Genomic DNA, 24,781 nt, shown 5'->3' with positions numbered 1-24,781 from the left:
ATGATCTTAGTGGGGGCTTTGGGTGACTTAGTTGAGCGTCGGACTTTGGCTCAGGTCATGATCTCACAGTTCATGAGGTCAAGCCCCGCGTTGGGCTCTGTGCTCACAGCTCAGAGCCTAGAGTCTGCTTAGGATTCTGTCTCTGTCTCTCTTTGCCCCTACCCTGCTCACACTCTCTCTCACTGTCAAAATTTAAGAAAAAAAAAATCTTAGAATAGGTGTGTTTATGGTCAATTCAGTGGTCATTCAATTGTATCATCTTGGATGAAACATGAAGGACATTACAGTGAGTACAATAAAAAAATTGAAATCAAAATGAAAAAATTCTTAACTGATTAATAATTGGGAGACTAAATATTAATAACTGATATTTATTGAAATTGGTTTCACCATTTACAGTATTTCTATCTTCAGAAATAATGGCCTCCACTCTAGGTGAAGCTGTCTGGAGTCATCGGAAGAATCCCTTCTGAATAATTTTATTACTCATAATCTGTCTCTATTGATGGGCAGAGTGCTGTTACTGGTTCTTTAATCTTGCCAAGTGAAAGTGATAGATAGATTCAATAAAATTTGAGAGATTAATCTAATGTGAGGCTCCTACTATTTTCTCCAATTGTGTCTCCCCAAAATAAGAACAGAAACTATTTTCTGTACTCAATTTTTTAAGATAACTCTCTGTACACAGTCTCCATATAAAAGTCATAATCATGCAAAATATTCTTGAAATATTAGAGCACCAAAATTTTTGTATTTGTTTACTGGGTTGCTGCCACTATTCCAAGTCCAAATTATCTATGCTCACTATAGGCTTTTTTCTGTTTCCATTTCTCTAGGCTTTCACATTTACCTTGTTGAAATGGGAAGTTATTTTCTTACTGGTACATTACTAATGTGAACTGTGTTACCAGGATGAACCAATTCTCACTGCACTTTGTACTATTTATCACATGTTCTTAAATGTAAAATAATGAAATAAAGACATTTCAAAAATTATATATACATATTATGTCATCAATTAGTTTAAAATATTTCTAGGAATGTACACCACTTGCTTATTTTTCTAGCAGTCAATAATTCATTGGATTATCATGAAAAATAGTTTTATTTTTCCTATTTCTATTATATTAATGCCTCACAACTTTGGTATTGTTGGTTTTATGACAGTTCAAAATAAAAATGTATTGACATGAAATTGTGTTTACATATTTCTATTAAATAAAAAGTCAATTTTCAGCAGAATATGTGCTTATAATGCCAGCTACTTTTTATTTATTTGTATTTCAGGTGGTCTGGAGAGATAAACATCTAAATGATAGTGGAGACTGTCTATGGTTTTGGAGGCATGGGTGTGCCTCCCTTACTCTGAGTTACTAATATTTATTGTTTTTTTATATTAAGACTTTTATTTTTTAATAACACCTAACCATGATTCTTAAGATGGAAAATTACAAAAGGGTAGATTTGAGATATTTTGCTGAAAGATACAACAGCTTTTGATTTTCTGGAAGCACCAAGCCCCATCTAATGGTGTTTGTGGGAAGGATATAAGGATTCTTAGTGAAGCCAGGAGTTCTAACACTTGAAGGAGAATTGTTCCTCATGGTTTAAAAGATGCACAAAGCCCTTTCACTTTTGCTTGATGGAAAATGAACAGTATAAAGAAAATTATGTCTAAGAAAATGATACTCAGTTACCAATGTCAAAGCCAAATAGACTGTAAGGGCTTAGAAATAGAACATCGGTATTACTTTCTTAGATATGGAGCGGAGAAGGACAAGTGAATGAGAAATAATTATTCTTTTTGAGACCAGGAATATGGGAAGAGGTTGGTAGAATTTTAGTGAATGATCTTGTCCTAGTAGTTTCTTGTATTCAATACATTTCTCTCCTGATTTGTAGAGCAGTGATAGACTACTATGAATATCACCTTTTAGCTTAGGTAGAAATAACCTAAAGTAATGGTCAACTGAGTTTCTGGATACAGCTTCAAATTCATAGCAGAAACCGCAACATCGGGGACCAAGTTGTTTGCAAAAGCTTAGCATTTTAAGACGTACATACACATATGTTTATCTGAAAAGGTTATCTTTAGCTGTCTTTAATAAATATAATGCTTGGAAAATATTTGTATTAGTTTTCTATTGCTGCTGTGACAAATAACCACAAGTTGGGTAGTTTAACATAACATAGATTTATGAATATGTGAGACATCTTACTAGGGGTCAGAAATCCAAAATGGGTTTTGGCTAAAATCAAGGTGTCATCCGGGGTTGTGTTCCTTCTGGGGACTCTATAAGAAAATTTGTTTCCTTGGCTTTTCCATCTTCTAGACGCTGCCTATATTCATTCACTTGTGACCCCTTTCCATCTTCAAAGCCAGAAATGGACAGCCCAGTCTTTTTCATAAATAGCACTCTGACACTGACTTTTCTGCTTCTCTATTGTACCTTTAAAGATTCCTGTGATTACATTAAACTCCCTGGGATAATCTCACTATTTTAAAGTCAGCTGATCAGCAACCTTAATTTTACCTGGTATCTTCATTCCTTTTGTCATTAAACATAAAATATTTAGAAGTTCTTGGGATTAGAACTTGGACATATTTAAGAAGCCATTATTCTGTTTACCACACAGCCTAAAACAGAGTTCCTGAACAGACCTCCAAATTTATAACACCAATCACAATCTTTGAAGCCACATTCTTATTTGTAGAATCTGAGCATTTTGAGACACACACACACACACACACACACACACACACACACACACACATTTTCCTAAAAGGTTTTCTTTAGCTGTCTTTAACCATCAAAAGCTAATCCTGGTTAAATTTAGGCTGTATTAGTTTCCCATGGATGCTGTAACAAGTTACCACAAGCAGGATGTCTTAAAACAACAGAAATTTATTCTATCACAGCTCTGGAAGCCAGAAGTCTGAAATCAAGGTGTAGTTAGGGTTATGCTTTCTTCAGAGCTCTTGGACCTCTGAGACGAAGCTGGCCCTTGACCACAGCACAGTTCTGAACTGGTCTGGGTGCTGGGTTTGTTTGGAGGCACACAGGGATCTGACCCCTGACCCTTTGTTACTGCTGACCCCTGAGCCACTACACCCATCCCAGCAGGGTGCCCAAGCTGCTGCGGCTCTCTCCCCCAAATCCAGCTGCAGGACTGTAAGAGCCCTTCCTTTCCATACCCACTTCCTGCCCACGGAGCATAGCTCTAAGGGGTGGGGGCCACCCCAGAAGCCCAAGTCATGGGAGGAGGTGGAACTGACCTGGGATGGCACTCCCTGGAGACTGTCCTGTGGAGGAGAATGGGTTTTCTCTCAGTTCTGCTACTGTGGGGCAAAGTGGAGGGATATCTGGGACACATTCTTGCCACCTCCTGGGTCTCAGGGAGGCCAGATGTGACCTCATCTTTCTCATGGTGTTGTCCCTGATGCCACTGGTATGGAGGTCCCTCCCCTCCCCCACACCAGAACAGGGTATTTTGGGGGATTGAAAGCACTTGAACTTTTTATTGTATTAAAAGCTTGCTATAAGCAAAAACAAACAATAACAAAAAAACCCTGTTTTACGGTTTCTTGTGGCTGCTGGCATTCCTTGGTTTATAGCCATATCATTTCAATCTCTGCCTCTGTCCTCATGCTGTCTTCTTTTCTCTGTGTCTGTCTAATCTCCCGCAGCCCTCCTCTTATAAGGACATTTGTTATGTCATTTAGAGCTACTAGATAATCCCAAATGATTTCCTCATCTCAATATCATTAACTTAATTATATTTGCAAAGACAATTTTTCCATAAGATAATATTTACATGTTCCAGGGATTAGAATGTAGACATTTCTTTTGGACTACCATAAGGACATAGTGTATACCATAGATATAAATTAGAAAACATACACAAAAGTGTCATAACTAATTTTCCCATCACACAGAAAGGAGATAAGGTCAATTTCTGGGCCAAGGTCTAGAAGAGCCTGAGAATTCATAAAGACTAAGAAAATGATACATTTCGATATAGATGATGTTCCAGAGAGGGCAATGATCCATGTCTTATGCTAGGCTAAACTGTATGTGGTAGGAGGAAGGGGAGGAAATAGGAAACCTGGTTAAGCTTAGGGATCCTTGAATGTCTAAGGGCTATGCCTTTTGCTTCCTAAAAAAAAAAAAAAAAAAAAAAAAAAGAGTTTGAGAGACTGTAAGCCTCTTGGAGAAGTTTAAACATCTGCCTTAATACCAGAACAATTGAAAAACAGGGGAATGAGGTACCAAGTTAAATAACAATTTTGTGGGATAATTATAAAACTACTAGATATATGACAATGAAGACAGACACACAGAGTTTGGACCTCCCAGAATGGTATATAATTGTACATTTAAATAGTTACCATGCTCCTGAGGGAAACAAAAAATGGAGTACCTGTGAGCTAGTCAATTTGGAGAGCCATGATGTTCGAAAAGAGGATCATGCTGAGAGCAGAGTAGAGATAAAAACAGAAAGGCAAGAGTTAACAGAAGCATTAGAGATGCAAAGGCAGCACAAAACTTTCCTGACAGGCAAATACCAGAAAGGATTATGTACCTTTGCAAAGTCCTGTAGGGGACAGAGGACCATAATGAACCATATGTCTTATTTCCCTGGATACCATGAAAGTACATGGAGCCCTGCAAATTAGGTCTCTATTGAGCCGAGAGGTATAAGGAGAAGGAAGGAAAACCCTCTACTATGTTTGCCATCAGTTCAGAATGTTACACTCCCAAAAGTAAGTGGAAAACTAACGAGCTGAATTAAGCTCACTTACAAAAATATACAGTGTCATTCTTTTTTCAGATCTGAACTTTGTAAATGTGTAACTTATACATATTACACTTGTCATCCTTCTACATTTTCCAATCAAGTGGTAGTGTGAGCTATGCTAGAGTGTTTTCCATGTGAGAAGACTCACTAATTGCCAAAGAGCCCATTTTGCCTCTGTCCAGCTTTATGAGAACACTGGCCTAACATTAGCCTAAAATTTTTCTCTGGTTGCTTTTATCTAACACGGTTAGAGACAGATAAGGAAGGGACACAAAAGGTCATATACTCTAACGATCATTAGCTCTACCCACTAGAGATCAAATTGTCAAGATTAATTAAGGGTGTGTGTGTGTGTGCACGTGTGTATGTAAATTGTTGCTATTGTGTGTGTGTGTGTGTGTGAATTAATTTTGTCATTTCTGAAGTCCTTTGATCTTCACTCCAAAATAAGGTTAAAGATTATATCAATATTAGAACCTTGATTCATAATACCTATTAATGTTTTTTTAAGGAAACTAATATTACAGCAGGAAGATCTACTATTGCATTTGGGTTTCAATGCATTTCTACCTGTAAGACAAGAGTTTGTGATAGGATAGTATTTAGTATTTAATTTTTCTGCTGTTTCAAAATCAATCAAGTATATTCAACATCTTTAATTTTCTGTCCTTTGTAACTTTCTCATTTTTACTCTTGCCTTTATCATAAATATTTCATAACTAAATGATAAACTCAGGGGGAAAAAGAATATTTCACACTTATGCTGTTGAAAATTAAACAGGCATTCTTTGTACACATTTTAACATCTTTAGTGTGTGGCCTTACACCTTTATTTTCCTATGAGAATCCTCTTTTATGAACCATAAATAGCTTTAGTTATATAAACCAAAGTCAGAACATTTTAAATGGCTCAAAGCAATATCAGGACAAATGTATTCTTTTTCCTATCTATCTATCTATCTATCATCTATTTATACATTCAATATATATATATATATATATATACACACACACACACACACACACACACACACACCCAACTTGTATTGGTATTTACCAAATTTGGTGTTTTAAATAAATGTATAATTATATGTTTTATTTCTGTGAATTTAATAAAATTGTGTATGGTAGTGGAAATGCCAAAATGTGTATAAAGGAGTTATTAGCATTTATAAAAGTATACTATATAATAGTATATATTATAATAATATAAATATACAATATATATAATATATAGACAATTTAAATAAACAAAACATTTGAAAGTCATAGAAATGAAAGAAGTACTTCTATAACTCTTTTCTGAATGTATATGATGAAACATTTCCAAGGGATTATTCCCTTGTGTCTATTTTAACTATGTGTAAGGAAAGGAGTTGTGTTTGTGCAAATATAGCAATGTTTACATTTATTTATATATTATAATGATACTCCTGAAGAAAACTAAATACTGTAAGCCTGCCTTAGCTATTAGACCACAACAGTCTATCTTATCTGAAAGTTATATCTTGTTTAGAATCTAGAGTTTTTCTACACAATCTGTAATAGTAACAGAATCCTTGGAAAAGCATAGACGTTGTGTAATTTTAATGATTATGAAGCAATTTTTATACACCACTATATTTTTATGGGCGAAGGAGGCATAACTTCTGATATGTCTTGTAGGACTTGTATTCTCATATTCCCTAGATACCTTCCTCTTTCTCACATTATCAAGCTTCTTTCCATTTTTATAAATCTAAACACATTATGTATGGTTCAATTGCATATTTCTTTTAATTATGTCATTAATTTCATTCCATGGGAGGGAGTTTGCTTGGGGATGCAAAAATCTGATTCTGCATATTAAGGCTGCCATTGTGACTGTTGCACAGAATTGACCCGGCTACCTTCTGCCACACTGAATTTATTTTTGGGAAGTTAAAGAGGTCATCTGTGTCAAAAGCTCTTGATAGCTTTCAGGCAGGTGAATTGAAACTTGATCATTGTATTTACCAATAGAGAAGTTAGCACAAACATTAAAAGGGAATTTTTGATAGGAATAGTGGAGGGAAAAATCTGATTGAGGAGTGTAAGTGAAAATAAAAGGATATATTGAGCAAACGAAATGCTTTAACATTCTTTTTCTAAAAAGGGAGCAGAAAAATGGTGTTTCAGCAGAAGGGGGAATATATGTTCAAGATAGGTTTTTAATTTTGTGTGTCTGTTAATTTTTTATAAACCGGAAACAATAGCTTTTTTTTGGCATGCTGGTAAAATAATCCAGTAAAGTGTCAAAATATATCTATCTTCAGTTAGAGAGGAAGAAACTGATAAAAAAAAATGATGTAGTTTAAAAGGTGAGAGGGGCTAGGTATTTAGGCATGTGTGAGAGGATTGGCCTTACTGCTTCCAAGAAGAAGGAAATTTCTTTTTTCTTTTTCTTTTTTTAAAGTTTATTTATTTTGAGAGAGACAGAGAGAGCAGGGGAGGGGCAGAGAGAGGAGGGAGAGACAATCCCAAGCAGGCTCCACACTGCCAGTATGAAGCCCAACATGGTGCTTGAACCCACGAACCATGAGGTCATGGCCTGAACCAAAACCAAGAGTGGGACACTTAATTGATTAAGCCACCCATGAGCCCCAAAGAAGGAAATTTCTGTAGCAAGTTGGTGTGATAAGGAACTTCTGCAAGATCTTATTTAATGGCTTCTGTTTTTTGCTAGTGAGATAGGAAAAATAGGCTGTCAGATGTGAGTATAGAAAGAAAGGAAGTATTAGAGACTTGAAAAGAGAAGAATAATGAAATTGAGTCATCCAGGAGAGAGGGTGAATAGAATAAAACCATATTGTAGCAGTCCTTGGTTATCATCTGAGACCACTCAAAATTACTAGTCATGAATTTAAAGTGATTCCTGTCAACATTGTTGTGCAACTTAATGCATCTATGTTCAACTGTTTAGGTGTAAACATCCAGGAGGCAGCAAAGTGATTAGGGCTAAAAAATGGTAATAATGGACCGTGAATTCCAAGTCATGTTAAAAGGAATATGAGAACATGAAGTTGAGAGTTTCAGCAGGGCCAGATATGATTTCGACCTAGAAAAATGACATTATCAGATTTGCGTTTGTTCTTAAGTACAGTAATCCGAGCGACTGTGAAATTTGTCTTTGGATTTGTAAGACGGTAAAGCCTGTATTCTGGACCAGATAATTTTCATAACTAATGGCTCAGATACTTATATACCCAGAGATTTCTGAGTAAATTTTCAGTCTTTTTCCCCACTCTCCCCCAAGTGGTTGATGAGATTGTGTTTTAGCAATTGTAACATTCCATTGAACCCTGGCATTTAAGTTAATAAGGTATAAATGAAGACATAGCTTATTCTCTGAATGGTTCTAACAGCCTGCTGGGTTTCATCAATCATGAAGCAGCTCATGCTGGGACTAAACAACAAAGAAAAATATCAAAAACAAAACAAAACAAAATGGTGAGAAAGAGAAGGATGTTACTGCTTTTAAGTGGGTATGGGAATATATTTTTGCCATTAAAATGTCAGAAAATAGCATACGAATATCTACAGAATATTTGAAAGCCACTATAATTGTTTTCTTATAAGGGTAATGATATATAACATTTTTAAAGATTAAATTTCTAGCCCATTATTATCTGAATGGAGTAAAAACTAAACCTACCAATTTTGTAAAATTAAATTTATGATAATAATTCCATTTACATAGAAATGAATTAATTCTTAGATGATTTCTATTTGTGTGTTAAGTAATATTTCCTTGTTTCAAATTAGGTTTTGCTTCAGAAAATATAAAGTTTAAATGATATTATTTAAGAGAAATATATTTATTTTAAAATGCTTTTTAAAAATCTCCAAATTAAAAAAAATCTTTCTTTAATGAATTTCCTTTATAGAATTTAACAACATAACTTTTGTTTTAAGAAGTAATTTAAAATCTACCTCACTTGTTTAGCAGAAAAATAATTTCTTTGTGCTGGTAAGTCAAGTTCAGTTTCCAAGTTATAACATCCCTAGGAAAATACTATCTTATTTTCCTAGACTTACCCATCTAACATAATGGAGAACTGAGTAATTTTTCAAAAGGAAATCATGTAAGTAAGATAAAAGGTATCTAAAACACACATAATTTCACTTACTAAACAAGATAGAACACCTGAATTATATGTCAGTATAATACATTGCTAACAATGTCTTTATATTAAAATTTTTCTACTGAGCCAAGAAACATTCATTTATTGATTATAATTCATTCATTCAACACATACCACCATTGGTAATATAGCAGAGATGTAATATACACAAAGTGGTGAGCAATTATAAGGATACAGACCAAAGATGTGAAAATAAGGTAAATATGCTTCCTTTCAAGATAATGTTGCTAGAGTATGTCTGGGAAATTTCTCCCTTATCTGCTACTGCAGACATATAGCAATGGTTTATAAATAATTAAAACAGCAAATTACAAGAACAGAGCTGTATTTAAAAATAAGAGTATCTTTGTGATTTAAAATGCAAAGTTTCGAGCAATGCAGAAGATGGAGCCTGCTGACCTCTAGTTTCTGAAAACAAGTATATGTGGCAAGAATTACAGAGTAATGGGGATTAGAAATTATTCAGGCCAGAGGCGCCTGGATGGTTCAGTCGGTTAAGCACAGATTTTGGCTCAGGTCATGATCTCCCAGTTCATGAGTTCAAGCCCCGCATTGGTCTCTGTGCTGACAGCTCAGAGCCTGGAGCCTGCTTCAGACTCTGTATCTCCTTCTCTCTCTTCACCTCCCCTGCTCGTTCTCTGTCTCTCCATCTCAAAAATGAACAAAAAGTTAAAAAAATTTTAAGAATTTATTCAGGACAGTAGTTTGTGTTGGAGGAGAGTGGAAGCTTGAGACAGAATGCCTGAATCCAGAAACTGGAATGGGCTTCCCCCATTCAAGAACACACCTAAAGAAAAGTTCTCACTAATGACTCTGAACAATGAGTTATTCAAACGCCTTATACATGGTAGGACAGAACAATGAAAATATAGCATTAAATCCAGGAATTGGCCAATTCACTGCTGGGTTTGTTCATTGGATCTGATTTATTTTCAATATCTCTATGACCATAATGAAGGAGAAACAACTAAAACCTTTAAATCTTGTTCAAACATGGAGCCTCCACATTGAGCAAAGGTAAGCAAACACAAAACTATTAGACAAAGGTAAATGCAGAAAGAGGGCACAAAGAACAGGATAGTACATTTTCCACCCATGATGAAACCGAAACTTAAAATCCATAAAGATTTCAAAGAAACACATGAATAAATCTATTACTAAAACCAAAGACAGAAACATAATTTTGACAAAATTAATATGATGTAACAATGAAAAGGAAAGTTGAAGTAAGTATGGTTAGGTTCCTAACACAGAAAAAGGAAAACATATTATCTAAAACAAAGCAAAACAAATCAAATAAACAAGAAGAAACTCAAGATATTAGGGGCACCGGGTGGCCCAGTCAGTTAAGCAATCGACTCTTGATTTAGGTTCAGGTTGTGATGTCACGGTTTGTGAGATCGCATCTTGCACAGGCTCTGTGGTGGATGGTGTGGAGTCTGCTTGGGATTCTCTCCCTTCCTCTCACACTGCCCCTCCCTCCCTCCTTCTCTCTCTCTCAAAATAAATAAAGATTAAAAAAAAATTAGAAAACTCAAGATATTGATAAACAATAATAGTAAAAATAAAAGAAATAATAATGGACACGAAAACTACCAATTGCTTATCAGTAAAAAGAAAAAAAGTCTATAGAAAACAAAAGAATATCTATGTGTATGCATGTGTGTGTGTGTGTGTGTGTGTGTGTGTATTTGTTTTGTAATGGCTATTCTTCATTTTCACTGTATATACATACACATACATGTTCATCCACACATGTGTGGATGTACATATTTGTGTATAACTGAAATGCAGTTGCTAACACTGAGGAGATTAGGATTAAGGGATTAATTATATATATGATAGTATATTTCTTACAGAAAAACAAATCTGAGTCATTTTTGGCAAAATGTCAATACTTGTTAAAGTATTTTAGTAGTGTCACAGATTGTTTTACTTTATTACATTATCCTCTATAGATTTTTATGTTATAGAAATTAATATATTAATTAATAATATATTGTTTTAATAACAAATAATGAAATAACTAACAGAAAAAAAGCACATTATTAATGATTTAGATGCCTGTAGTTTTCTAAAGTTGAGGTTCTATACTACTTAATTCTTTTACAGGCAATTAAAGCTTTGGTAGAAAAATAGTCTGGGAGAGTAAAAGTTTACATATGTGTGAAAAAAAAGTAAATGCAAAATTAAAAATAAAGAAAAGAAGAGACACTTGTGTGACTCAGTTGGTTGTGTGTCCGAGTCTTGATTTTGGCTCAGGTCATCATCCCAGGATCGTGGAATGGAGCCCCGCATCAGGCTTCATGCTGTGTGGAGCCTGCTTGATATTCTCTCCCTCTTTCCCACTCTCCCCTGCTCATGCACTGTCTGTTTCTTTCTCTCTGAAATAAAAGCTAAGACTAACTAAATAAAAATTATTTATTTATGTGTGTTTGAGTGAGTATATTGAGAAAACTCTCATTAGCTTACAATATAAATACTTTATTATCAATATATGTGCACATTGATGTGTACATATATGTATACATATATCAACATAAATATTTATGTGTTCATATTTGTAATGCATATGTATATATGCAGATATACATATATATGTATATATATACACACAAATACATATAAAAGAGAGGAAGAGAGAGAATTAGCTCTGAGAAAGAAAAAAAAAGAAAAAATCTGCTCTTCATTCATCAGGCTGGGATGACAGGCACAGACAAAGTCAGCAGCCTGGTTAACAAGAAACAATTTTTCCCAAGGTCACTCTGCAACTTTAAAGTATCATAGCAATTTCTTCTTGGAGTGCCTACTTTCTTATTCTGTGCAAAACTTTGTTCCCTATCTTCAAAATGAAAGACTAACGGAAACTCTGTTGTTTGAAATTACATCAGTATAAATGTAACATCCTTTTCTTGCCTGGAGGATCTAATTGGCTTTGACACAGAGAGGTAGTCTTGATTTCCAATCCAGATGGTGGATGCTATGTAAGGGTTTCTAAACTCACCTTTCTGCATTTATCATAACTTTGTAGTTTTCAAAGAAACAGAAGCCAGATATAGCCAGAAACAGCCAGAGCTGATACTGACTCGCTTACATACAACCTACTTTGATTTGAGCCTATCAAAGCCATTTAGATTTTACCTAAACTCCAGTCTTCCTCCAAATCTCATAATTACTCCATCTTTCCCAGTTTTTTCTGAGATGTCCCTTTAGAGTATGATTTCTTCCATTGCTATGGGTTATTAAGCCTAATTTTCTCAGATGACAGTTCTGTCCCTGAGAGTCTTAGAATGATTGGGATAGAGATAGATGATAGATGATATAGATGATAGATAGATGATAGATAGATAGATAGATAGATAACCACAATGTCATTGACTAAACAGATGCAGATATCTCAAATAATAGTTCAGTAAATAGAGTCAGAACAGTAGAAAGAAATATTGTAGCACAGAAGGATAGCTCAGTTTAAAAAATATGGCAATGTAATCCACTAAATAGGTTTAAAAGAAAAAATTGGGGTGCTGGGTGGCTCAGTCAGTTGAGTGTCCCACTCTTGGTTTCAGCTCAGGTCATGATCTCACAGTTGGTGAGTCTGAGCCCCACGTGAGGCTCTGCGCTGATAGCATGGAGCCTGAGTAAGATTTTCTCTCTCCCTCTCTCTCTCTGCTTCTCCCTCCCTCTCTCTCAAAATAAATAAACTTTAAACAGTAAATAAATAGGGGTTCCTGGGTGGCTCAGTCAGCTAAGCGTCTGACTTTGGCTCAGGTCATGATCTTGAGGTTCATGAGTTCGAGCCCTGCATCAGGTTCTGCGCTCACAGCTCAGAGTCTGGAGCCTGCTTCAGATTCTGTGTCTCCCTCTTTCTCTGACCCTCCCCCACTCACTCTCTCTCTCAAAAATAAACATTAAAAAAATAAAAATAATAAAGAAAAGAAAAAATTATCTCAATAAATGTAGAAAAGCACTTCCTATAATTCAATATGCATTCCTGATATTTTTTAAAAAAACAAATTCTTAGATAACTGTGAATGGAAAGGAACTTCATTAACATCATCAAGGCCATCGAACTAATCTGCTCACCACATATCACTAATAACAGAAATACTATAAAATAATTCCATTAAATTTAAGCATAAGATATAGATGCCTTATTTTACTGTTTATATTTAGATATTGTTCTGAACAATGTAATAATATACTAAGATCTAAAAGGTAAAGATATACAGACTGAAAAGGAGAAAAACTCCATTGTTTATATACATGAATGCTCACATGGAAAAATACATATAAAATTCCAGAGAACTTTAAAAAATAAGTTAGTATAAGATGACCAAGTGGACTAGATACAAGATTGACATTAAAAAATTGATAATATTTTTACATACCAATAATTAAAAATATTATTCAAATGGAATAAAAAATATATGAAAAAATTGTCTATTAGAACTTTTACAAAGATGATATACTGCTGATGTCCCTTTACTATTGACCTAGTTTTGTTTAGAAATGAAACGTTTTACTTTGCTCTGCTTTATGAACAACTAAGTCTGATGATGGTGGCACTGTGTCTCCATGAGAGAAGGAAAATGCATGATCTCTGGGACATGTGAAGTCTATGCTTACTCTCCAGGCCTTTTCTGAACTATTATTGAGCTTGGAGCCATGCCTGTGCTTCAACTTGCCAGGAGTCTGAACTCCAGATGGGGAGATCCTGGGGCATTATTATATTTTGGATTAGGATTTTAGAGCCTTTTACAGTAGCTTTTTTTTTTTTTTAATTTTTTGGATCAAGGCACTCCAACTCGCTCTCATAGAGCGTTTTAGACAACGAATTTTTCAGAAGAATGTCCTGAAGCCTAGGCAGGTATGCTAGGTGCACCATGCGGCACGAGTGTGGGTGAGAAAAAAACAGATCTATGTCCTCTGAATCTATTTCTTTGTTAACCAAACTAAACTAGAGATACTGTTTTTAAATCAGTTTTAGTTTGTACCTATAATTTGAGCAGGAAACAAATAAGAATGCCCTCCACATCTAAGAGGGGGAAGAAGGATGAGTGCACAAGGAGAGAAGATTGCCTTTTGAGTTTAAGCCTAGAACTGCTAAGAATGGGACTATGTCTTGGAGAATTGCAAGGTGGAGTGTCTGGATGCAGATCAGCAGCAATTCTGCCATCTGGAAGCTTTAATTCCCTGCAGCTAGACACTTTCAAAAAGCTGCTCATCCCTTACGGTAAACTTAGCATTTCTGCTGTTCTGGCAACAATGCGCTTGGTGTGCAGGCTGCCGCTGGCTATTAAGTTATTCTTGTCAGATTACCTCTTGTCCCAGACAGGCTGGAGCCTGTGGAGTGAGGTTCATGCTGGGTGCAGCGTGCAAGGAGCCTGTGCCAAGGTCAGACAGAGCTGGGTACTACTCACGGGTTGCCTTTTCTGGAGATGTAGGAGCAAGCAAAAGGTAGCCTCTTGGGGAGAAACCACAATTGTGTGTAGGACAAGCTTACAACCAAGCTATCATGAAGGGGGGAGAGAGAGAAAAAAAAAAAAAACAGAAGGACAGAAATTGAAAATCTAATTATCAAGCAAAAGAATTACGACTGGGAGACAAATGAAAAGAGCATCTGGTGCTTAAACACAGATTGTGGAGCAAAACCTTCAGACTGAAAGAGCAGCATTAGGAGTTTTTAATAGGGCAGTCATGGCCCCCGGGATGGAGGGAGAGAAAACTATACAGAGTAGAGGCATTGTTTGGATAATTGTATTTTGAAATACTTAACTTCAAAAATATTCAAATAATGTCTTTCCTTTATTATGCTTATGAAAATTCTATATACATTTATATGACATATCTACATGTCAAATGCACATATGTATGACAAATGTACATAGACATATATATATATATACATATATATGTGATAATAATTACAAACATATGATGGTAATGAAATGAACAGATATGGGAAGATTTTACAAATATATTCTCCTAAAAACTCTGACTTGCAAAAGCTTCAGTTCATTTAGAAAATCGCATGAGTGAATGCTTTCCAGCTGTGAATGGGCACTTGGAATCTAATTAAAAACAAAAAATAACTACAATGAGCAGGAGATTCAAGCTATTCCAAACTTTGTTAGCTCTACCATAGAGAATTGTGTATGATAAGTATACAACACATTTGTTTAATTAATTAAGGATATAAAAAAATGCTTTGAACTATACAGAAACTTTCATCTTTAGGACAGACAATATTTGAGTATTTTAATTGATTTGTTCCCTTTAACAGTCAGGATTTTTAATTTTTTTTTAATGTTTATTTATTTTTGAGAGACAGAGAGAGAGAGAGAGAGAGAGAGAATGAGCAGGGAAGGTGCAGATATAGGGAGATGCAGAATCCAAAGCAGGCTCCAGGCTCTGAGCTGTCAGCACAGAGCCGGACGCGGGGCTTGAACCCACCAACTGTGAGATTGTGACCTGAGCCGAAGTCAGACATTCAACCTACTGAGCCACTCAGGTGCCCCAACAGTCAGGATTTTAATCGCCAGCATCAGATATTGGCTTTGGCGAGTTTAAACAGAAAGGGAACTTAACAAAGGGAAACTTGATAGCTCACACAAACTTTGGTACGTGTCTAGAATCCAGCAGTGATATCAAAATTTGTATCACCTGGGGTGCTTGACTGGCTCAGTTGGAGGAGCATGTGACTCCTGATCATGGGGTCATAAGTTTGAGCTCCATATTGGGTGCAGAGATTACTAAAAAAAAGATAAACTTAAAAAAAAGCTGTATCACGTAATAGTTACATAAACAGCCGTTTGCCAGTGTCCTTGCGAACAGACACGGCAAAGTGCACTTCCGTCATCACAACTCTGGATGCTGGGGTTGTGGCTAAAACCGCTACCAGTATTGCTACCTGCATGTGGGTACGGCTGCCTTCCCTGAAGCAGCCCTCGTGAGAATAGCTTCCTCATGGTCACTGTGTTTTGTATTTCTAATTACAATAGTACAATAATCAGTGAGGCGTAGGTCATGTGTCAATATCTTGACTGCTGGTATGCCTGAGAAAACAAGTAACTGACCATGTAGTATTTAGTAGTGGAAGTGGGTCGCACCTTATTACTTGTGGTGGTGACTCAGAGTCAATGGCTTTACAGTCTCTTAATTATTTACATAGATATGATTTAGCCATTTCAATGTGATAGAGCTAAGAATATTGTTTTTTTTAATAAATATATGATAAACAGATCTTGTTGCAAATAAAAAAACAAGGTAACAACTATATGTCATAAGGACAGAAATTTTGAGTATGCAATGGTGATATTCAGACATTTTAAAATATAAATACTACAATTAGGATACAATCTCAGAAGATTAATATGTTCCTCTAAATTTGCATGTCCTAACCCATATTTAAAAGACATTCCTTCTTCCTGACACATATGGTTATTGACATTCTCTAGATTCTCATTTGCAACTACACATATTAACGGCATAAAGTCTGAGAGCTGCAGGTCACTGAATGACCCTTAAACTAAAAAGACCCACAGAGGCAGAAAAAACTTTTCCTTCAAAGAGAAAGTTAAAAGTACTGGTTTTATCTCCCTATATTCTTTTTGGTATATAAGATTTGATAATGTGATGTAACAAAATATATTACAATAATATTCTATACCATTGGATTCTATATAGAATATATTTACATAAATATATAATTTAATGTATATGATTATATAGTATATAATCATACAATTAATTTTAATATAATAATATATATTTATTCTAAAAAAATAAATAAAACATCAAAATTTGGGTTGCCTGGGTGGCTCAGTCGATTAAGCATCCAACTTCAGTTCAGCTCATGATCTCGCAGTCTGTGAGTTCAAGCCCAAGTTAGGCTCTGTGCTGACAGCTCAGAACCTGGAGCTTGCTTAGGATTCTGTGTCTCCCACTCTCTGCCCCTCCCCCACTCACACTTTGTCCCCCTAAAATGAATAAATGTTAAAAATTTTTTTAAAAAAAATGAAAATTTGCTATAGTCAACCAAGAAAATGCTTATTTATTCTTGATCTTAGACTGTCTATACCAAGCTTTTCTGACTCATCTATGGACACATCTGACTTTAATATTTTAAAAAATGTTGTGAAATAGTTCATGCTTCTATTAATGCTGAGTAGAATAAATGTTAGATGTCATGTGCTTTATAAGATTAGTACTTATTTTCTTCCTGGAGTCTATGTGCTTCTCTAGGACAGGAAAAAAAAAATGCTCTTCATCCTGACAACTCAGGGAATTGAGTCTCACAAATAAATGCCTGCTTAATGCTTGTCTAAAAAATAAGCCTTATAATTATACTTAGTTTAGGAACTGATAATAAGGTTTGATAGGGAAATATTAATGAAATTTTTACCTTAATATTTATAAAATTATTATATTATACATTATGTTAATCTTAATACTTTCATTTTTGATCAAAGAAAGATATTAAAATTATATATCTTAAAACTATCAACTTCAACTATTGAAAAATGAAAACCAATGTTAATTCCCTTAATTCTTTCAGGGAATTAAGATAATCTCAGGATTTAAAGTGTAACAGCAACCACTTGATTCGAATCATAATCATTCCTACCTGAAAATTTAACCCAGAAACAAAGGACCAATGGACTCATGAGGATTGTCTTACTCAACTTGTAATATAAGTGAAAGCAGAGAAAAACTTATTTTAAAGGTCATTACCAGAAAGCCAACAAACATCACTATTGATTTAAATATTTATGTACCCAACGTCAGAGCACCAAAATATATAAAATAATTAATGACAAACATAAAGGAACTAACTAACTTGGCACTGAAGAAGTCAAAATTTTACTATTTGCAGATGACATGATTCTCCCTACAGAAAACCTGACTCTACCAATAAACTGCCGAAACATGAATTTGGTAAAGTCACAGGATGCAAAATCAACATACAGAAATATGTTGCATGTCTATACACCAATAATTAAGCAACAGAAAGAGAAAATAAGGATAATCCTTAATCCTTACAATTGCACCGAAAACAATAAGATACCTAGGAATCTTAGGAATAAACTCAACCGAAGAGGTGAAAGACCTGTACTGTGAAAACTGTACAATACTGATGAAAGAATTGCAGACGATATAAAGAAATGGAAAGACATTCCATGCTCATGGCTTAGAAGAATACATATTGTTCAAATGTCTGTACTATCCAAAGAAGTCTACATATTTAACGTGATCCCTATCAAAATACCAACAACATTTTTCACAGAGGCAGACAATTTTACAACAGACAATGCTAAAATTTCTCTGGAACCACAAAGGACCCCAAAAAGCCAAAGCAACCTTGAAAAAGAAAACAAAGCTGGAAGTATCACAATTCTGGACTTAAAATTATACTACAAAGCAGGAAAGAATATCCAATGGGAAAAACACAGTCTCTCAGACCAATGGTGTTGGGAAACCTGGACCGCAATATGCAAAAGAATGAAACTGGACCACCTTCTTACACCAAACAAAAATAAATTAAAAAAAAATTAAATACCTAAATGTGGGACCTGAAGCCATCAAAATCCTAGAGGAGAACACAGGCAGTAACCTCTTTGACATCAACCATAGCAACTTCCTTCCAGATACATCTCCTGAGGCAAGGGAAACAAAAGTAAATTATTGGGACTTCCTCAAAATAAAATCTTCTGCACAGTGAAGGAAACAATCAACAAAACTAAAAGGCAACCTTCAGAATTGGAGAAGATATTTGCAAATGATATATTTGATAAAGGGTTAGTACCTAAAATCTATAAAGAACTTCTCAAACTCCACACCCAAAAACTAAACAATCTAATTAAAATGGGCAGAAGAAATGAATAGACATTTGTCCAAAGAAGACACACAGATGGCTAACAGACACATGAAAAGATGCTCAACACCACTGATCATCAGGGAAATACAAATCAGAACTACAATGAGATGTCACCCCACACCTGTCAGAATAGCTAAAATAAAAAATGTAAGATAGGCACCCGGGTGGCTCGGTCAGTTAAGCTCAGGTGTTGACTCAGGTCATGACGCCATGGTTCATGAGTTTGAGCCCCACGTTGGGCTCCATGCTGACAATGCAGAGCCTGCTTGGGATTCTATCTCCCTCTCTCTGACCCTCATCCTTCTCTCTCCCCTCTCTTTCAAAATAAAAAATTAAAAAAAAAATACAAGAAATAATGTGTATTGGTGGGAATGTGGGGGAAAAGGGAACCCTCCTGCACTGGTGGTGGGAATACAGACTGGTACAGCCACTCTGAAAAACAGTACAGAGTTTCTTCAACAAGTCAAAAATAGATAAATATCTGGGTGAATCAGTTGGTTGAGCATCTAACTCTTGATTTCGGCTCCAGTCATGATCTCCTGTTTTGTGAACTCGAGGCTGGCATCAGGCTCTGTGCTGACAGTGGGGAGTCTGCTTGGGATTCTCTGTCTCTCTCTCTCTCTCCCTCTCTCCCTCTGTCTCTCTCTCTCTCTCTCAAAATAAATAAGTACATTAAAAAATAATTGAAAAAAAATTAAAATAGAACTGCCTTATGATCTAGCAATTGCACTTCTAGGTATTACCCAAAAGATAAAAACATACTAATTTAAGGGAATACATACACCCTGATGTTTGTGGCAGCCTTATCTACAATAGCCAAATTATGGAAACAGACAAAGTGTCCATCCACTGATGAATGGATAAAGAAGATATGGTATACATATATACAATGGAGTATTACTCAGCCATAAAAAGAACACAATCTTGCCATTGCAATCACATTGATGGAGCTGGAGAGTATTGTGTAAGTGAAATAAGTCAGTAAGAGAAAGATAAATACCATATGATTTCACTCTTGTATGGAATTTAAGAAATAAAGCAAATTAACAAAGAAGAAAAAAAAAAGTGAGGCAAACCAAGAAATAGACTCTTAACTATAGAGAAAAAACTGATGGCTAGAAGAGTGGAGGTGGGTGGAGGGATGGATAAAATAGGTAATGAAGATTAAGGAGGGCACTTGTGATGAACACTGGGAATTATACGGATGTGTTGAATCACTGAATTATACACCCGAAACTAATACTACACTGTATATTAGCTAACTGGAATTTAAATAAAAGCTTAAAAAATAATCTCAGGATTTACAATGTAATAGAAATTACTTGATTCAAACCATAATCATTCCTACCTGAAAATTTAACTCAGAAACAAAGCACCAATGTACTCATGAGGATTGTCTTACTCAGCCTGCCTCAGGGTTTCCCCCACTACATTCCCACCTTATTGAATTACATCTAAATGTAATATAAGTGAAAAAGGAAAAAACATAATTTAAAGGTCATTAACAGAATGCAATGCCAACAAACATCACTATTGATTTATGCTCCTGGTAACCAAAGTCCCATATTCTTGCAAGGTATAACAAAACCCTATCCATCCTGGCAGATTATTCAGCCCACCTTATAAAGCAAATTAGAAATTTCAGTAAATCAAATAATCCCTATTGATAAAAAATAACTTAAAAATGGTCAAAATACACAAATACTGCATAATTTTTAATTTTGGCTTAAAGTTTAAGTTTTAAAAATTTATTTTTATAAAATATTTTTAACTTTATTTATTTATTTACTTATTTATTTATTTATTATTTTTAAGTAAGCTCTGCACCCCACATGAGATTTTAACTATAACACTGAGATCAAGAGTCATGTTCTACCAGCTGAGCCAGCTAGGTGCCCCTAAAATTTAAGTTTTTTTTTAAATTTTTTGATGTTTTATTTATTTTTGAGAGAGAGAGAGAGAGCACAAGCAGAGGAAGGGCAGAGAGAGAGAGGGAGACACAGAATCTGAAGCAGGCTCCAGGCTCCAAGCTGTCAGCACAGACCCCCATGCAGCTCTCGAACCCAAGAACTGGAGATCATGACCTGAGCTGAAGTCAGATGTTTAACCGACTGAGCCACCCAGGTGCCCCTAAAATTCAAGTTTTTAAATCAAACCATCTTCTGTAGAATTATTGCAATAACAATGTAGCAATTAATTGCCAAGAATCAAGTATCCTTTTTGAGCTTTGAACGGGTACTTACTTCACCTTATACTTTTGTTTGTAAGGTAATATTATTTCTACTCAATAACTGTCTTATCTTGCAGAATTTGAATTTTCTCAAATTTAATGCAATCTTCTTAGATATTTGTGATCAGGCTAATTATTCCCTCATCCCTATCTTATTGGCTGTTCTTTTACATATTATTGCTATGCATAGAATATTCCAATGTATAATTTAAATATTCACAATGGCTTAATACCATACATTTTAAAAATTAAAAGTATGATATTCTATTGGAGCCAAACATAACACTTAGGTTTGATGGAAAGACATTTATAGCCTTCATTCAGATTATTGTATTGAAATATCATTCTATGACTTTATCACTATGATGCCTCATGGTGATATAAATATTTTTGGTGGGGTTCACTGCTGCCAATCTAATTCCTACATCAGAAACTTCTTGTTAGTAGGTTCTTTTAATAGATGTGATTAACTTATAATAAAATTTAAAAAGTTGAATTCTGTCTGAGGCGGATCTCATCTCTTAATTGAGTTGATCACTAATATTTTTAGTGTGTGACAAATGATAGCATTGTTTTAGCAAATATTAGCATCCATATCAAGGGCACAAAATCTCACAGTCATAATTGGCTGATAGATATGTGTTATTAAAATTGGTTCTTCATTGGGGCACCTGGGTGGCGCAGTCGGTTAAGCGTCTGACTTCAGCCAGGTCACGATCTCGCGGTCCGTGAGTTCGAGCCCCGTGTCAGGCTCTGGGCTGATGGCTCGGAGCCTGGAGCCTGTTTCCGATTCTGTGTCTCCCTCTCTCTCTGCCCCTCCCCCGTTCATGCTCTGTCTCTCTCTGTCCCAAAAATAAATTAAAAAAAAAACGTTGAAAAAAAATTAAAAAAAAAATAAATAAAATTGGTTCTTCATCAACATGACATTTATCTTAACTGTATGGTGCAAAAGTACCATATGGATTCAAGAAAGGTAGAAGTCAAAAGTAGATAGATTAATACCTTTAATTAGCAACATAGTTGAAGAAACTAAATCAACTAGCCCACACATTTCAAGAAGACAAAGACAGGTTTTAAATAATTCCCATCACCAAAACGAGAGTAACATTTGAACAAGATTGAAGTTAAAATGGCTTAAAATTTCAATGAAAAGTTAAAGTATGCTCTAGTAATGATTTTGTAGCCCATAGATTTCAGTCCTGGATCAATTCCCTGTATAGACTCAAGGAAAAGAGACTCTTATCATGCCACAAATACATTTCCAAAAATAAACAATGCTAAATATGGATGACACTTGAATTCAGATCAACTCTAGGATATCATGTACTAAAACCATGAACATCCCTGGTTCATGTTGGGATGAATATCCCAACATCATTGCACTGAAAGTAAATGCAGAACCACAACTGCAAAGCAAAAGGTGACAGTCCAAATGCATGAAAGCGTGTGGGTTGTGCAGCTACCAAATTTGGACTCAGCGCTTATGAGTGTAGAAAGTCTGAACTACAGAAGCATTAAGGCAAGAGAAAAGACAAATTTATTACCTAATTTTTCTTCTCAGCAGGAATGTAATTGATTCTTGTAAAACAAAACAAAACAAAACAAAACAAAACAAAACAAAACAAAAAAAAGTGTCACTTCTCAGTTAAGCTTAATGTCCATATTCCTGCTTCATTTTGTGTTGCAGTGTGTTGGTCTGAGGGACTCAGAATCATTTGTGCAAAGTGACTGAGAAACATTTTGCCTTATTGTACAAATTGTGCAATCCTGAAAATTGGATAGACAGATGGATCAATCAGTCTAGATAAAGCATTCAAGAACCATGGTACTAATTCTTAACATAATCGTCTAATGGACACTGAGTATTACAGAGTTGTGAGTAGTTCCATTTTTTACTAAAATATTTAATAAGACTTATAATTACATTTTCAAAAAGTTAATTTTATACATTCAATTTTAACAATTTTATTTAAAAACGTATACTCAAATAGAACTTGAATTTTGACTTTTAATTTTGATAGCATGTTTTAAAGAAAAATCTTAAGAACATATAATTTTATTTTTAAAATAGTTACTTACTATTCAATTCATGTATTTTAAAACACAGTAATATTTTATATATATATTTTTTTAATGTTTATTTTTGACAGAGAGAGACAGAGCATGAGTGGGGGAGGGGCAGAGAAAGGGAGACACAGAATGTGAAGCAGGCTCCAGGCTCTGAGATGTCAGCACAGAGCCCCACGCGGGGCTCAAACTCACAGACGGCGAGATGATGACCCGAGCCTAAGTCGGACGCTCAACCAACTAAGCCACCCAGGCACCTCTAAAACACAGTGATATTTTAAGTCTTTTAGATCATTACTGATTTTTTAAAAGTTTATTTATTTATTTTGAGAGAGAGAGAGAGAGAGAGAGAGAGAGAAAGCGTGCATGAGTGAGCAGGGGAGGGCCAGAGAGAAAGAAAGGGAGAGGGAGAAAATCTGCACCGAAAGTGCAGAGCTTGATGCAGAGCTCAATGATGGACTAGGACTCACGAAGTACTAGATCATGATCTGAGCCAAAACGAAGAGTTGGATGCTTAACCAAATGAGCCACCCAGGCACCCCGGTCATTATTGTTAATAGTGGTTTAGTCAGATCCAAATAGCCTAACCACAGAGACCTCCCCCTCTCTTTTTTCTTGAAACATTATTTAGAAAACTTGTAATTATCAATTGTTCTCTGTCCCATTTAAGAAGTAAATCTCTTTTAAAAACCTCTTGCCATTATCACAACCTAGGACTTTCTCAAGGACCTCAGAGTCACCTCTTTGACAATGTAATCATCAAGAAAGATAACACCCTTCTTCCATTCTCTGTGGTAGGATAGGAACCCAGCTTTCTTTGGCCTTAAATTGTAGAACTACCTCTTAGTGTGAAGACATGCAAAAATGTATTCTCTTCTGGATAAGGATAATTAGCAAACATAGATAGCCTCTGATCTCTTTCCCCTCACCCCCAGCTCTTTAGGGCTCTGCAGGCCTTTGTTTTAGTTGACCTGAGTACAGACTCTGTTCTCTTCGCTCTCACCCATTGTAAAAGCTTTGAACAAGGATCTTCCTTGCCTGTTTAACTTTGTCCAGTGCAATTTTTGCCTTGCCACCGTTATCCTCAGCCAATACATGAATCATAATAATGAAACATAATTGTCTTTAGTAAATTTGATGGTTGCAATCTCATTCTTATATTTTTTTTTCAGTTTTGTCACAATGAAGTTATATTTATCAAGGTAAGTTATATTTATCAAGACACATTTTACTTAACAACTTGTTAGCATGATTATATTTTTAAATATTTTTACACATATGATATGAAGTCCTCCTGTACCTTGCAAATATTAGATGTGAGTCTATCATAAATCTTCTATGACTTTTTATGTTAATCTATGGATTTGTTGATAACAATGCCATTAGAAAGCCCTGATCTTGAAGAAGAATTTAAGAGCCATATGAACAATTTATGTAAGGGAGTAAGTTTTGTATAAAGGGAGTATAAGGAATACTCCCTAGTAATCCTGATGAAATCCTGATTTATCCAGGGGTTATGGACAGGTGTATGCCTTTATTGCTGAGGAGGACACCTAAAATGGACTGCTTCCCTTACCTTCACAAAAGGAGCACATTAAAAAACAAAACTCTCTGTTTTATGCCATAAAAGTTGGTTTCAATACA

Source organism: Panthera tigris, chromosome C2 (assembly GCF_018350195.1).
Source record: "Panthera tigris isolate Pti1 chromosome C2, P.tigris_Pti1_mat1.1, whole genome shotgun sequence".
NCBI lineage: Eukaryota > Metazoa > Chordata > Mammalia > Carnivora > Felidae > Panthera > Panthera tigris.
Note: the sequence above shows the minus strand (reverse complement) of the source record.